Source organism: Mus musculus, chromosome 18 (genome assembly GCF_000001635.26).
Source record: "Mus musculus strain C57BL/6J chromosome 18, GRCm38.p6 C57BL/6J".
NCBI lineage: Eukaryota > Metazoa > Chordata > Mammalia > Rodentia > Muridae > Mus > Mus musculus.
The window spans coordinates 49,265,148-49,281,939 of record NC_000084.6 but is presented as its reverse complement, the minus strand read 5'-3'; the positions used below and the strand labels follow the sequence as shown (position 1 = coordinate 49,281,939).

Sequence of the window (16,792 nt, the reverse complement as noted above, 5' to 3'; positions counted from 1 at the left end):
TCTGCTTTGCTCATAACATACACTTGACTGGATACAGTTTCTCTTCGTTCAGTTAATAAAGCACTAGAAATTATCGAATGGAACAAAGTTACTGTCAGAGTGCTTTGAAAAAAAAAAAAAGACAACTTGTAAGACTAGCTTTGCTCCAAGATACACTGGCTCTCTTCAAGAAACAGATATTCTCCAATGTTTTTGAGATGAAAAAGATACAAAAATATTTTGTATTATATATTATACGTTATTATATTCACAATTTCAAATGAGATCTTTATGACACTCCTTGCTTAAAACTGAAATAATCAGTGCTTTGCTTTCATGACATTGTAAACTAGGATTTGCATGAAGAACTGTGGAAAATAGCTCATGCGTTAGATTCCTACTCAAAGGTTGATGGCATCACTTACTCATTCCAATAAGTCATTGATCACCATGGTTAGAGTTATACACCCATATTTAAGTGGTATCACCACGATGACAGATACTAGATACTTTCTAGGACCAAATGCAATGAGAAAATAAATTTATTTCATATTTTTCCAAGTTAAAATATTTGTAAGGGATGCATACTAAAGACTATATGGTCTCTAGGATCATGGGAAACGGTGTTTGATATGAGTGTTTTAACAGTTTTTGTATCACTGTTTAACCTGTTATCCAGAACTATCTATACTTTATGCCATTTTTGTTGATCTTTAGATTGAAAAACATAAATCATAAATCAACACAGATGGGTGCTTAACCAATAGCTAACTATTTACCACTGAAATTATGCAGAAAGCTTAGAAAAATAGTAGAAATAGTATTCCTGTCACTGACAGAAGATTAATGAAAATACTGCCTGTTAGTTTTTGGATTGGCATACAAAGTACTAGGTTTTCTTATGTCACTTTCAAACACAATTCACTGCTTTGGATTCCTTTTCCCTCTTCAACCCCACCCTCCTGCGCCTCCCTTGTACACTTACATTAATTTCCACAGTGAGCAAAGATGCAAAAAGCCTCAATAAAAAAGCTGCAAAGCAAATTGTAGATGATGTTTAGAAGATCACACACCACGGCCAAGTCAGTGTCATCTCAGGGAGGCAAGGTTGGTTCGATAGAAGCAAATCAGTCATTGGAATGCACCACAGAAAGAAAGTTAAGGATAGAATGTTTATGGGTTTTTTTGATAGACATGAAGGAAGCAGTTGATAAAGTTCAATATCCCTCCATGATAAAGAATCCCGAAGAAACTAGAAATAATAAAACGCACCTATAACAAAATAATAACAGTTTACTAAATGCAACACAAAAGGGCATGTTTCAACTTTGTAACTTTAAATCATAATGTTTCATGCCCCAAGTTAGAGAAAATATATCTATGTAGAGTGATTAATAGATATCTTGCAGATAAAATGTTTGAAAAATATCCACATTTGATGAATGTGATGAAAAAACTCTAAATGAAATACTTGGATGACAGATCCTTTGTAACGGAAATATGGTGGATTTTATCAAATAATATCAAAAGTGAAACAAGAAAGGAATCAGAGTGCTCAGAACACTTTATAAACAGAGTTCTGCTTACTATAAACGATGTGACAGAAAGGTATCTTGAGGAATACTCATAGATGAGAAATAAAGACCAGAAATGAGATTGAATAACACAATTCAGTGTTATTGTTGTTGTTGTTTCTGATGTTGAGGACTGAACCTTATGTTTGGTAAGCAAATACTCTGCCACATTGCTATATTCTCTGCCTTTGAATGTTTGATTCGTTGACCCAATTAGCAATTCTCCTGTTGTTTGGGTGTTTCAAAGGTTAAGTGAATAGTTGCTATGGCTTCGAGCTAAGTCTAGAATCGAGATTTATTTCAGTTATAAGCAAGCCATGATTCCTCACTGATGGCTCCTGACTGATGACTGCAATATTGACACATTTTATAAAGAAGTGTAATGGTTTAGATCCTGTGGTGAAATAACTCTTTAGGGTGTCAATTCTGCAGTTTAACCTGAAGGAACTTTCTTGGCTGGATAAACTAAGTAAGTTGTCCCTGTATGACATACAGATCCTGTAATCAATGAGTTTCCTCAGCAAAAACTTCAAGATGACAAGGAGGAAAGGGAGCCTTTGGAAAGTGCTTAAGAATTTAAATACATGAATATCAGAGAAAGTAAGGAAAGACATTTATAAGATAAGAATGGCCAGCAGTTTGGAATGCAATAGAAGTTAAAAAAAAACATAAAAAAAAATAATGCAGAAATTGATTCAACTCCGCTGAGAAGTCAAGAAAAACAAAAATGGAAAATTCCACATGGGTTTTCATGCACAGACGTGGTCTTCACATTCTCCAGTCAGTGGAGTCCACAATGCAAAGAAGTGACTATGGGTCATTAGGAGTAAATGCAAATTTAGACAGATTCTACCAGAAGTGCACAGAGTCTCAATGTAGTTAGGCCAAAATGAGTTGTCCTGGTACCTAGAACCTCTGGGATCTCACATAAAGAGTGGTAAGGGGAGACCTGACCAGCCAAGGCATCCTCTTTCTTTGTAAAGTACCCACTATTTTATTATGGGCGGACAGATCCGAAGTCCGGTTAAGGTATCCTTAACCTTTGTTTTCTTCTCTCTGGATTAGTTGCTGTACCATGTGCTCTAGTCCTAGAAGTTCATTCTCTCATAGAGGGGCGCATGTGGAGAGCTCTGTGTGGGCAGATTTCACTATGCTCTGCAGGGTATTAGTGTTGGAATACAGAAGTAAGAGGAAAGTAGCTAACTTATTTTGTGAGACAGTAGAATGTGTAATTTAAAAGCAAATATTGCTGTTCCATACTTTATGATGTCACCAATAAGGTAATTAATTATTTTCTGATGAACGTGTTTATAGTTTTTTTTCTTTTTTAAAATAAAATTTAAATTCAAACTGAGCAGGTTGTATTTGTATACTTAAGGATACACAGACGTGTGTGCACACATGTACATACACACGTGGTAATTCATTATTTGTTCTTTTTTTGAAACTAGGATTTTTTTTTCTGGTTCATAGTTAGACAGTGAGTTACTTAATAACTATCTTTAAAATTTTACATTAATATATAATTATAGAGTTCTCCCTTCCCTCTTGCCCTTTGCATGTCTGACCCATCTGCCATTTCATAATTCTTTAAGCTCATAAACTGCCATACCAAGCTCAAATTTCATAAACAAACATTTTTAGAAAAAAAATTCTTGAAAGCCTATTTCTGCAAAATCTCACGTGGAAAAAAATCTTGGTTCCTTTTCACTGCCTAACTAGATCTGCAAACAAGTATTTATTTAACATTGGAGCTGCAAAGGGTTTTCTCCAAGGAAGTCAACCCAATATGGCTAAATGGATTAGGGGACGGTGAGGAGCTGTAGGGAAAGATAGATAAGAGAGGGTTGTCTGGAGTTGTTTTGTGTAAGTTTGGAAACTAGAAATTCCAGTATCAAAGTAACCGCAGAGTCTAGGCCTGGTGAAGCCTTCATTCAGCCTTGGTAAGAAAGGAGTTCTTCTGTCCACTTTATAGGATGCTCATTGCCTTCATAAGGCAGAATCATTTTGACCCAATTACTCCTGATGGTTTTCTTTAAGGGATTAAGATCAGTGTGAATTTTAGCAATTACAAATACCTGCACAAGTTTGGGCTTTCCAACTTTCTGTCAGAACTTGGCGGGAGTACCCACGAGGCCTCATCCCTCCAGGAGGAGATAGTAACTGCTAATGGTTGCTGGAGGAGGGAGTGTCATTTTCTCTAATGATATAGCCACTGGGAGAGCAGCTAGGAAGAAGGAGTCCATGTGGCAAGGACGTGGGTTATTGAAGGTAATAGGATACAGGTGAGTATTCTCTCATTACACTGCACATGTGCATGAAGCTGTCAAAACATCAATGTGAAGTTCAGAGAGCCCTGTGTGTTCAAGCCATTGCTATTGTATCACCAGTCTTGGGTTCTACACAACCTCAACTATGGGGTTTAAAGTTTATTATATTGTTTTATCCAAGGTTTCAACAATTTTATTTTTTGACACGGTAGGTAGATGTGATACACGCATTTTAACACATTTGTGATTAAATCTGTGTCACCAATAATGCGTCAGTGTTACATTAAGGAAAGAAATAACTTTTCTCTTGGAGACATCTAAGCAAGAGTGAGTCCAAATTTGAGTGACCTAGTTCACATCCCGTGTTCTTCCACAGTTACATTAGTCTGAACTTGTATCTGCTTGAAGGCTGTCTTGTGAATTGTTTTGTCCCTGTGTCTTTCTGTTGTATGAGATGTGTGGGTCTCTGTGTGTGTGTCTTCCTGTTGTATCTGTGTATGTATGTGTTTGTCTCTCCCTAGTGAAGAGTTTTCTCTGAACATAGAAAGCATCACATGGGGTAGATATAGGATACTTTATAGAAATCTTTAACAGAGATTTTACAAGGAATTAAGTCACTGGCTCCAACTGATCTCAACTCACCCAGGAAACATCATTGTTTATCTGCCAATATTCATAAATGGTTGTTTTTATGGTAGATATCAGGATGTTAGATTCAACTACTGTGTTTGTTGCTCTCAGCAAATGATTCATAGGCATTATCTGGGTCGGGGAAATGAAGCATGCACATAATTTAAGACTGTAGCTATGCATTAGTTTAGGATTTAAAAGTTGATTGCATGTGAAATCCAAAGCAAGAAAAGGTCAACTTCCACATTGTTCTCTTAAAGACAGGCTAAACAGACAGTATGCTAGAAGGCCTAAGTGATCTCAGGCTACATTATCAACTTTGCCTGTGAGGGCCAGTAAAGTTCCAGTCTCTTAGAATGTAAAATATACTTTTATAATATTGTATTCCCACAATTGTATTATATGATCTACTTTCTAAGAAAATGAGTATAACAAGTAAGTGTTTTGGTTTCAAAACAGAAATCATATTTGTTGCATTTGCATAGAAAAGTTATTCTTGGATAATGTATTCATGTTGTCCCTTAATTGCTCTTAACATCTAAGTTTCATCCTGGGCTCTGGGGAAGGAATATGGGATGCTATTCAGGTCCTGCTATGAGGTTGCTTATATTCCTTCCAGGAAGACGCATTAGACAAATATGTCTAAATGGTGAAAACTGATATATAGGACGAAAGAAAAGTGAAAGTTAGAATTGATGAAAAGTTCATAAATTGGGGTGACATAAAGGGATTCATGGGAGAGTAAGCAATAGTGGCTAGAGCCCAATGGTCTGCGCAAGGGTCTGCAACTTGACCTTAGGACTCTCACATTGACTTGTCCTATCATGTCTCTGTTTGTGTGACTACTCCAGCCTCACACCTTGGGCAAAAACTTGTGATAGCTCAGCCCAGGTCTCTTGCCTATTCTTGGGCTTTGTAGAAAGATGGCTTGCTGTTCCTTGCTACTTCGTGTGAGAGCATGGTTCTAATATCTACTGATATTTAGTTTCCCTCAAAATTGGGGTTGACAGATAAAGTGCAATGCAGTCAATCATATTTGAGTTTCAGATTAATGAAATGGATGTTTTGTGAAAGGATGCTTATATTTAACTTGGTTTCCTGTATTTATCTTTGCTACATCTGGCCAGTCTCCAAACAGGAAAGTCATTTTGATCCTGGACATCTCAAAACAAAACATCTTCATTTAAACCCTTTAAATGTGAAGATTTAAGCAAGAGCAGTGCACGAGCCAGTACCGTGATCTTCTGTATCATGTTATAATAGGGGTATGTAGACAGATCCAGAGAAGAGAACATCTGGGATTACAACTCCTTTTCTAACTAGATATGCAATAAATATATTTACAAAGCTGCACTGTTAGTGGTTTGGTGCCAAGTTTTGAAAAGAGTAGTGGTTGGTAAATAAGAAAATGAAATTTATTAAAAATAACACTGTGAAACAAGTCACAGAGCCGTGAGGTGACTGACAGGAATTGAGTCTGGTTTGCATAAAGCAGTTACTTGTGTGTGAAAATGAGGAGCTTGAAGTGAGGCTGAACCGTTCCGAGTAGTAGGATAAACAGAGATCTTTGGAATGTTTTTGGATCAGAGTGATATTTTGTTGTTGTTTTGCTCCAAGGCTGCTATTGATGAACTTAATCCTAGCTGTAAATGTTGTTAAGGCATTTTGATTCCCCAAGAGAAGAAACAATCACCTTAAGTCCAGAAGTTAAATTAACTGCATGTCATGGTGTGGGTACATACTCAGAAGAAAAATCTTGCCTTGTTTGGCATTTTGGTTGCTAAGTTTTTTGAGAAACCTTCAGACCATTTTTGTCATGTCTGTTGTAATTCACATCCTCACTGATGCTCATTACCCCACATCCTTTCCAGCCTTTATCCTTTGCTTGAACTGTCTTTATTTTACTTTTATAGTAAAAGGTATTGAGTATGTTCTTAAAATATTAATAATTAATTAATTAATTGTTTGATTAGTGTGCGTATGGAAGTCTGAAGGCAAGCTGCAGAACTTTGCTTTCTCCCTCAACCACATGATTCTGAGAGATTGAACTCAGATCATCAACCTTGGTGGCAGACACTCTTGCCAATGAAGCCCTTTGACCAGCCTCTCTTTGAGGTTTCAATATGAATTTTCCTATTGCATAGAGGAGCTGAGAATCTTTTCATAGGCTGTTTGGATTTGTAGGATTTCTTTAGAAAAATGTACATTGATATTTGTTGACCATTTTCTTTTTTTTAAAGATTACTGTTGAATTCTTTTCATTTTTAAAAATTTTAATTTTTTAAAAAATATATATATTTTTTAAATTAGGTATTTTCCTCATTTACATTTTCAATGCTATCCCAAAGGTCCCCCATACCCACCCCCCCAATCCCCTACCCACCCACTCCCCCTTTTTGGCCCTGGCGTTCCCCTGTACTGGGGCATATAAAGTTTGCAAGTCCAATGGGCCTCTCTTTGCAGTGATGGCCGCCTAGGCTATCTTTTGATACATATGCAGCTAGAGACAAGAGCTCCGGGGTACTGGTTAGTTCATATTGTTGTTCCACCTATAGGGTTGCAGTTCCCTTTAGCTCCTTGGGTAATTTCTCTAGCTCCTCTATTGGGGGCCATGTGACCCATCCAATAGCTGACTGTGATCATCCACTTCTGTGTTTGCTAGGCCCCGGCATAGTCTCACAAGAGAGAGCTATATCTGGGTCCTTTCAGCAAAATCTTGCTAGTGTATGCAATGGTGTGAGCGTTTGGAGCTGATTATGGGATGGATCCCTGGGTATGGCAACACCATCCCTCATTTGATGTCTTGTCTTCTGCTGGAGGTGGGCTCTGTAAGTTCCCTCTCCCTACTGTCCAGTGTTTTACATAAGGTCCCTCCCTTTGAATCCTGGGAGTCTCTCACCTCCCAGATCTCTAGTGCACTCTGAGGGTTCCACCCAACCTCCTATTTCCTGAGGTTGCCTACTTACATTCTTTCTGATGGCCCCCGGGTCTCCAGTCCTTTTCCCTTACCCAATACCAGATCAGGTTCTCCTATCTGCCACCCCTAAACTCCCCATCCTAGTTTCCTTCCCAGTCCCTCCCTCTCTCCCCACTTTCTTCTTTCTCCCAAGTTGGACTGAGGAGTCCTCACTTGGGCACTTCATCTTGTTGAGTTTTTTGAGTTCTGTGGACTGTATCTTGGGTATCTGTACATTTTTTTTGTTTTTTGTTTTCACTTTTGTTTTTGGCTAATATCTATTTATTAGTGAGTACATACCATGCATGTCCTTTTGGGTCTGAGTAACCTCACTCAGGATGATATTTTCTAGTTCCATCCAATCACCAGCAAAACTCAGGATGTCCTTGTCCTTAATAGCTGTGTAAGTGAACCACATTTTATGTATCCATTCTTCTGTGAGATTAAGCCATCAACCAAAGAATATACATGGTCAGTCCATGGCTCCTGCTACATATGTAGCAGAAGACTGCCTTATCTGGCATCAGTGGGAAGGGACATGCTTGGTCCTGTGGAGGCTTGGTGCCCCAGAGAAGGGGGAGGCTAGAGGGATAGAAGGGAGTGGATGGGTGGATGGGGGAGCATCCTTTCTGAGGCAACGGGGCAGGGGATTTGGATAGGGGTTCACGGAGGAGAGGGGATTGGGGTGGGAGGTTCATGGAGATGAGACCAGGAAAAGAGATAATATTTGAAATGTAAACAAATAAAATGATTAATTTAAAAAGAAAAAAACTGCTTGTTTAAAAATATTTTAAAAAGTATTTATGTGTGCATATGTATGTACATGTACAAACTTGTGTATTTTTATTTGTGTGTATATATTTGTGTGTGTGTGTGTGTGTGAGAGAGAGAGAGAGTGTGTGTGTATGTGTGCATAGACTATTGTAATTTAAGTACTTTCACTTGAGTTTAAGGTTTAAATGTTTTTGAGAGGGAAAATGTAAAAGTCCCTTTTTCATTTTAGGATAGAGATAAAATTATCCATTCAAATCATAAATTTTTTTTAAAAGATAAAAACTAACTCTGTCAATTGATTGAGTTAGTTTAAAATACATGCAAGCCTACCAAGAATTAAAATAAACATACTAAATTGGGAAAAGGCTAAAAATATAAAGTTTAACAGGCAGAAGTTGCTTCTAACTGACATACCAAAGCCAGAATGACACACAAATATTGAGAGAAAACAATAGAATAAATTGCCTACCAGGAAAAGACCATCAGAAACTAAACTGATATGACACAGTAAGATAAAATAGATACATCTTAGAGAGGACTTATTAGTGCTTAAATAGTAAATAAAAAGCATAAAATGTCCAATTCCACCAAAGAAGAATCAATGTAAACATAATATGTAGAAAATTTTATGAGAAATGTATACCCAATGTTCAAAAATCATAATTTTATTCAATAGAAATAACATGGAACTTCAAGTTGTCTTTGAAGGCATAAATTCCATCATTATATAGCAAAACATAAACCTTACAAGAAGAATAATACACTCATTTCATTGACAATAGATGTAAAAATCAAACTTGTGGCTCCAAATCAAATCCATTCTAGAGATAAAGAATATAAGAATAATTCAGCATTAAGAAATTCATAGATCTCTTATTTCATATCATATGTTAAGAGTGAAAGCTACATGTTTATCTCAATAGAAACATCCAAACTCTGATGATTAAGGATGTTGAACATTTTTTCAGGTGCTTCTCTGCCATTCGGTATTCCTCAGGTGAGAATTCTTTGTTCAATTCTGAGCCCCATTTTTAATGGGGTTATTTGATTTTCTGGAGTCCACCTTCTTGAGTTCTTTATATATATTGGATATTAGTCCCCTGTCTGATTTAGGATAGGTAAAGATCCTTTCCCAATCTGTTGTTGGCCTTTTTGTCTTATTGACGGTGTCTTTTGCCTTGCAGAAGCTTTGCAATTTTATGAGGTTCCATTTGTAGATTCTCCATCTTACAGAACAAGCCATTGCTGTTCTAAACGTCCTTAATCATCAGGGAAATGCAAATCAAAATAACCCTGAGATTCCACCTCACACCAGTCAGAATGGCTAAGATCAAAAATTCAGGTGACAGCAGATGCCTGCGTGGATGTGGAGAAAGAGGAACACTCCTCCATTGTTGGTGGGATTGCAGGCTTGTACAACCACTCTGGAAATCAGTCTGGTGGTTCCTCAGAAAATTGGACATAGTACTACCGGAGGATCCAGCAATACCTCTCCTGGGCATATATCCAGAAGATGTCCCAACCGGTAAGAAGGACACATGCTCCACTATGTTCATAGCAGCCTTATTTATAATAGCCAGAAGCTGGAAAGAACCCAGATGCCCCTCAACAGAGGAATGGATACAGAAAATGTACATTTACACAATGGAGTATTACTCAGCTATTAAAAAGAATGAATTGATGAAATTCCTAGTCAAATGGATGGACCTGGGCAGGGGGGGCATAATCCTGAGTGAGGTAACCCAATCACAAAAGAACTCACATGATATGTGCTCACTGATAAGTGGATATTAGCCCAGAAACTTAAAATATCCAAGATATAAGATACAATTTGCAAAACACATGAAACTGAAGAAGAACAAAGACCAAAGTGTGGACACTTTGCCCCTTCTTAGAATTGGGAACAAAACACCCATGGAAGGAGTTACAGAGACAAAGTTTGGAGCTGAGATGAAAGGATGGACCATCTAGAAACTGCCATATCCGGGGTTCCATCCCATAATCAGCTTCCAAACGCTGACACCATTGCATACACTAGCAAGATTTTGCTGAAAGGACCAGATATAGCTGTGTCTTGTGAGACTATGCCGGGGCCTAGCAAACACAGAAGTGGATGCTCACAGTCAGCTACTGGATGGATCACAGGGCCCCCAATGGAGGAGTTAGAGAAAGTAACCAAGGAGCTTAAGGGATCTGCAACCCTATAGGTGGAACAACAATATGAATTAACCAGTACCCCCTCCTCCCCCCCGCCGCTGAGCTCGTGTCTCTAGCTGCATATGTATCAGAAGATGGCCTAGTCGGCCATCAGTGGAAAGAGAGGCCCATTGGTTGTGCAAACTTTATATGCCTCAGTACAGGGGAACGCCAGGGCCCAGAAGTGGGAATGGGTGCGTGGGGGAGTGGGTGGGGGAGCGTGTGAGGGACTTTTGGGATAGTATTGGAAATGTAAATGAAATAAATACCTAATTTAAAAAAAAAGAAACATCCAAACCATCTAATAAACTTCAATTCATACTCATGGTTTTGAGAAGTCTCTAAGGGGATCCTTATCTTCTACTGGACACATAGGTTAATGCACAATGATTGTCAAACTTAGTTAAGTACTGAGATTGTCAAACTCAAGAGCAGAAGGGATAAAAATCTCCCACACATTTATCTTCACCCCCACACACAGTAGAAGTAAAATTGAACAAGTAGAACATCAAAAGGACCCTGAGATTCCTCCAATCAGAATGGCTAAGATCACAACCTCAAGTGACAACACATGTTGGAGAGGAAGTGGAGAAAGAGGAACACTCCTCCATTGCTGGTGGGATTACAAACTGGTAGAATCCCTCTGGAATTCAATCTGGAGGTTCCTCAGAAAATTGGAAATAGATCTATCTGAAGACCCAGTATACCAGGAATATATCCCAAAGATGCCCCACCATGCCACAGGGGTACATGTTCCACTATGTTCATAGTGGCCTTATTTGTGATAGCCAGAAGCTGGAAACAACCTAGATGTCCCCGACAGAAGAATGGATGCAGAAAATTTGGTTCATTTACACAATGGAATACTACTCAGCTATTAAGAATGGGGACATCCTGAATTTTGCAGGTGAATGGAAGGAACTAGAAAATATCATCCTGAGTGAGGTAACTCAGACCCAAAAGGACACGGATGGTATGTACTCACTAATAAGTGGATATTAGCAAAAAAAAAAAAAAAAAAAAAAAAAAAAAAAAACAAAAAAAACAAAACAAAAACAAAAAAAACAAAAACAAACAAACAAACAAAAAACCCCAAAAATCAAAACCAACCAAACCAAACAAAAACAAAAATACAGAATACCAAAGATACAGTCCACAGAACTCAAAAAGTTCAACAAGTTGAAGTGCCCAAGTGAGGACAAGTCAGTTCCACTTGGGAGGGAGAAGAAAGCAATCACAAGTAGGTAGGGAGGAAGGAATGTGGGAGGGAAAGGGGAGGAAATAGTGGAGCAGGGGAGAGGGGAATTTGACCTGGTATTGGGTGAGGGAAAAGGACTGAAGCCCTGAGGGCCAGCAAAAGCTATTGAGGGGAATCCCCAGAGTGCACTAGAGATCTAGGAGGTGAGAGACTCCCAGGACTCAAAGGGATAAAAAGCTCTACAGTAGGAAGAGGGAACTTTTAGAAACTACCTCTAGCAGGAAGTTCCTATCCCACAGTCACATCTCTGACCCATAATTGCTCCTGAATGAATTACAGGGATGGAAATGAAGAGGGGCCTGAGGAAAAGGTCAAGTGACAGGCCCAAAGTGGAATCCAGCTCAAGGGGAGGTCCCAAGGCCTGACTCTATTACTGATGCTTTGGAGCACTCACAAAAAGGCTGCCCTCCAAAAGACCCAATAAGCAGCTGAAAGTTAGATACAGATATTTTTACTCAACCAATGGACAGAAGCAGCTGTTCCCTGTGGTTGAATTAGAGAAAGGCTGAAAGAAGCTGAGGAGAAGGGCAATTCTGTAGTAGGACCAGCAGTCTCAGTTAATCTGGACCCCGGAGATCTCTCAAACACTGGACCCCCAAACAGACAGCATACACCAGCTGATATAAGGTCCCCAACACACATACAGCAAAGGACTTCTGGGTCTGTGTTCATTCAGAGATGATGCACCTAACCTTCAAGAGACTGGAGGCCCCAGGGAGTTTAGAGGTCAGGTGGGGTGGGGGGTATACATGGGGAGAAGGGGTGGGAGGTAGAGGAGGTGTGGGATGTGGAACAGTTGGAGGGTGGACGGGGGAGTGGGGAGTGGAATATGGAATGTAAAAAATAAATTAAAAATAATGAAAAGAATAGTTTTGCACATAGATATAAGAATTAATGTACACAGACAGACATTAACTGACTGCAATGAAGACATTGAGAATGGAAATCTTAGAAATATTGCTTTAGTAATTACTGTATCCATCTTTATTTTGACATCTTTTCTTTAATAGGGAATAGCTGTGGGTTTTATTTATTTATTTATTTTAACAAAGCTATGCCAGAGATAGTCTCAGGGCACTGGGATGGTGAGAGTAACGTGACATTTCTGTTATGATATCTTTTTTTTAAAGGCTAAGAGTATGGGAACATTTGGGATACAGCAAGAATGGCTTTATTTCATCCAAATAAAACTACATAGTGGACATTACTTGGAGAACGTTTGAGAGGCTACAAGCATTGGTTGAACTGCCAGGCTGTCCCTTGACTGAGTGTTAACACCTGATGCACTGAATGAAAAGAGAGTCTCAAGAACACATGAAAACAGATAAAGCTGAAGTCAAGTTGTCAGAATGTAATAGCTAGAGTCACGAGGCTCCAAAGTCAGCTAGGCTAAAACTCTAATTTTCCCTCACAAGTGGACTCGCTGTGCACATCAACTTTAGTGGTAGATCAGAAGGGAAATTGGCTTTTCTCTGCATGAGTGTACACGTTATGGGATTTCACATAATGGGGAATTTTCTGAAAGGTATGAAATTGATATTGGTGTCCCTCATTTGCACTTTCTAGAGAAGCTGTAGGGAGGACACAAAGTAAAACAAATGAGCAGGGTCCCCTCAGCCAAGGACTGCTGAGAGGCCGTGGAGGGGACAGCTCCCCAAAGCTAGACCATCAGCATCTCCTGTTGGAAGTTAACTCAGTGGTTGACTTTGGGGCCTCAGCTCTTTTCTAACTTGTGTGCTGATGATTTATTGGTAAGGCAAGCAACTAAAATTCAGTCTAAATCGAATTTCTTGGTCAAAATGAGAACAGCTGTGGATACCATGAAATGCAGAGGTGGGCTGGCTGGTAGAAAACTCATCACAAACTGTCAACCTTTTTCTCAAGCCAGGAAGCCTAGGGGAGGCATGGATTTTAAATTTGCTCCTTCTAAATAAGGGGAGTGTGTGTGTGTGTGTGTGTGTGTGTGTGTGTGTGTGTGTGTGTGTAGCAATGGACTTTTTATTAATTGCTTTCATTTTATTCATGTGCAAATATGTATACAAACACAAAAATGGTTATATGGAGAAACATACTATGTTTGTAAAAATTATAGATCAATGAAAATAAAAATAAGAGAATCAGAATTTACACATTGTCTTTCAATAATACCTGCCTGTTTTCGGGATAAATGTGATATATGTACACATTCGTTTCAAATTCTACAGAGATTGAGGTTGTGTGATTTGTGTTTTCAAGGAGAGATTTGTGTGTGTGGACACTGTGCACTGTGAACAGAATCTATAACATTCTTCAATCAAAATTGTCCTCTAGTCATGCTGAACCTGAACGATCTGGCATTCAGTCATTTGCTATCCTAGATTAAGTCTCCCGGGTGAGCTGGCACCCTGTAATTCATGGCTGCTGTCTATAGGTCCATCTTTTATCAGATATGTCTTCTGTAAATCTGGGTGAAAGCTCACACACACACAGAGTTCTCTCTGTGCCTCACAGTTCAGAGAATTCCAGCTCAATATCCAGTTGAAGAAGTGAGCTTAACCAATCACCACCACTTGCTGTGGGGAATTCAAGGGTAGAAGATGCATGAGGAAGGTTTGAATTCAAAGATGAGCGCCACCTGCTCACCATACTTCCAGTGTCAGGAGGATCAGAGGGGAGACAACTCTAAAAATTTAGTGTCGATGTTGAAAGGGAAGAGACATGATCAATAATTCTGGTTCTTAAGATGGAGCCGGCTGTCCTGTATCAAATGAAGGATGACCCGTGAGGTGTCAGAGCCACTGACGTAGAATGACATTGAGGAATGGTAGAGAACAGTGCAAGAAGGAAGAAGAAACTTGGCTCACTTAAGTGGGAAACCTGGGTCATTGGAAACATTGGCAAAAAGAGATGGAGACATGCCATTTATGATATTATAAGCATCCAAGAACTCCCTAAAGATGATAGAGTTGTGAAAATGCCCTGTGGTTTCTTTTGGCTGTGGTTGCTGGGCCACTACTGCTTCCCTAAGAGAGTGCAGCAGTTTCTCTCTTGGGGCTGTATAGCAGGGACTAGTGAGATACTGGAAAAGCCCAGGTTTCTACTACAGATACTGACCAGCTAGAAGGCTCTAGCAACTAGTTCCTTTATCTCTTGTGTTTGTTTTTGTTTTGTTTGGTTGTTTTTTTTTTTTTTTTTTTGAGACAGGGTTTCTCTGTATTAGCCCTGGCTGTCCTGGAACTCACTTTGTAGACCAGGCTGGCCTCGAACTCAGAAATCTGCCTGCCTCTGCCTCCAGAGTGCTGGGATTAAAGGCGTGCACCACCACACCTGGCTTCCTTTATCTCTTGTATGTTGGGAGCATTTTAGACCTGTGTTGAAATCTACTGGCTGACTTTGTTCAAAGTGTTACAGTGTTACAGGTACTGTCATTAATTTTTTAAGGACTGTTTGTCTGGTGTTCATTCTAAACTAAAGGTAAATTTAATCATAATACCTGGCTGTTTTGCTTGAGTCAGGTTTTATTAATAAATTGGTAAATTTTAATGAATGCTTTATAATAATGTAATCCCTGTGATTGTTTAAGTCTTCATTTTCTTTTGTTACTAAATAGACCTAGGTTAGACGTAGGTGAAATGTTAGATCTCTTTAAAGAATATATTATCAGTTGGAATTTCTGATAGGAGACAATGTTTTTTGAAAGTAATATTTCTATAAAGAAGGGAAGGCTTATGTGATGGGCCACAGGGAACAGTTTTTGCCTCTTGACCAGAGTGTCGCCTATGCTTATTGTTCAATTGCTAACTAACTCTCTGGAGCTCTATTTAGTTTTCCAAATGTAAGCTCTCTAATCATTTTCATAGCTTATTGTCTGTTGTTACCACAAACTGAAGGAAGGTGAGGATTCTGCAAATTGATCAGCCTCCTGGATGCCAGCAGAGTCCTGGTCCTCATCTGTTGGTGGCAGCATAGGACAGCCCGACATTGAATGCTGCAGCCCGAGAGTTCCTTTATCTACTTACCCTCGGCCCAGTGATGGCTAAGAGCTAGAGGTAAGCTGGAGCAAAGAATTTTAGGGTGAGTTGGTTGAAAAATTAGTTTATTTATTTTTAAAATCCAAGACAAAGACATAATGAATACTTGCACTTAAACAATGGCATTGGAAGGAAGGAAGGGAGGGAGGAAGAAAAAGAGAGAGAGGTGCGGGGGGGGGGGAGGGAGGGGGGAGGTGTAAAGAGAACCAGATCCTAAAGGGTTGAATAATATTTATAAATATGATTTTTGTGGACTTTAAAGTTATATTATTCTAAGGATATAATTTACAACCAGATTCAACAATTAAGCAACGTTCAAGTTAGTAAAGTTTTAAAATTAATTTAAAAATTATGAACTGGTTTATAACTGATGCTTAAAGAATTTCCTTTTATCAGGGCAAATATAAGAAGGCTTTGATATGCGTTGTTATAGATTATAGAGATAGAAGAGGAGTGTTCAAAATGCCAAACAAAAGGAGGACAGGCACATTAGCTATTTGAGATATTTCTCAGAAGAAGAAAAAAAAGAGTGTTGTCTGTTTAGGCAAATTTCATGGTGTATCTTTTCTAGTTGTGCTAAAACTTTAGAACTATCTGGTAAGAGAGATGTGAGATCTTGAGGTGAGAGCTCCTTACACTTCATGTCTCCTCTATTTTCCTTTCTATCCTGACCCACCTGCACTGCAATGTGGAAGAACCCCCAGCCCCTCAGATATATCCCATTGCTCTGGCAGAATGGCTACGTGTCCTCTGAGTTTCGAGTTTTCACTGTATCTTTTACCTTTAAGTATTTACGTATAATCTGAGTAGTTTAGTATTCAGGGATTGCTGGATATTTCTGGATAGCTTTTGAGAAGTCTTGATTTAAGAGGGCTGTCATGGCTTTAAGTAATAGATACTGTCTTTATTAGAGCCTTGATGGTACATAAGTTCACTTAGCCTTGTCTTATCTAAATCCTGCAAATGACACGGATTTTGTCTCTCTCAATAAGTCAATTTTAATGAAATAGGCTTAGATTTCTAACAAAGTCTAAGTGCTCCATATACATATTTGCTCTTACCCAGTTTTATTTTTATTATGTTTTGGCATTCTTCTAAAATCTGATTAGCAGCATTATCCATATTAGCTGTACTTCTCCAAGGAA

At 38.8% G+C, this 16,792-nt stretch overlaps 1 long non-coding RNA gene across 2 annotated transcripts in view; it reads left to right on the top strand.

Moving 5' to 3' along the window:
- Window positions 1-16,792, top strand: part of Gm32870 — a 90,466-nt gene that overhangs the window by 54,905 nt on the left and 18,769 nt on the right. For both annotated transcript variants that reach the window (XR_386214.2, XR_386215.4), the window contains exon 2: window positions 15,477-15,665. This is a non-coding gene — a long non-coding RNA (predicted gene, 32870). The remainder of the gene's footprint in view (window positions 1-15,476; window positions 15,666-16,792) is intronic.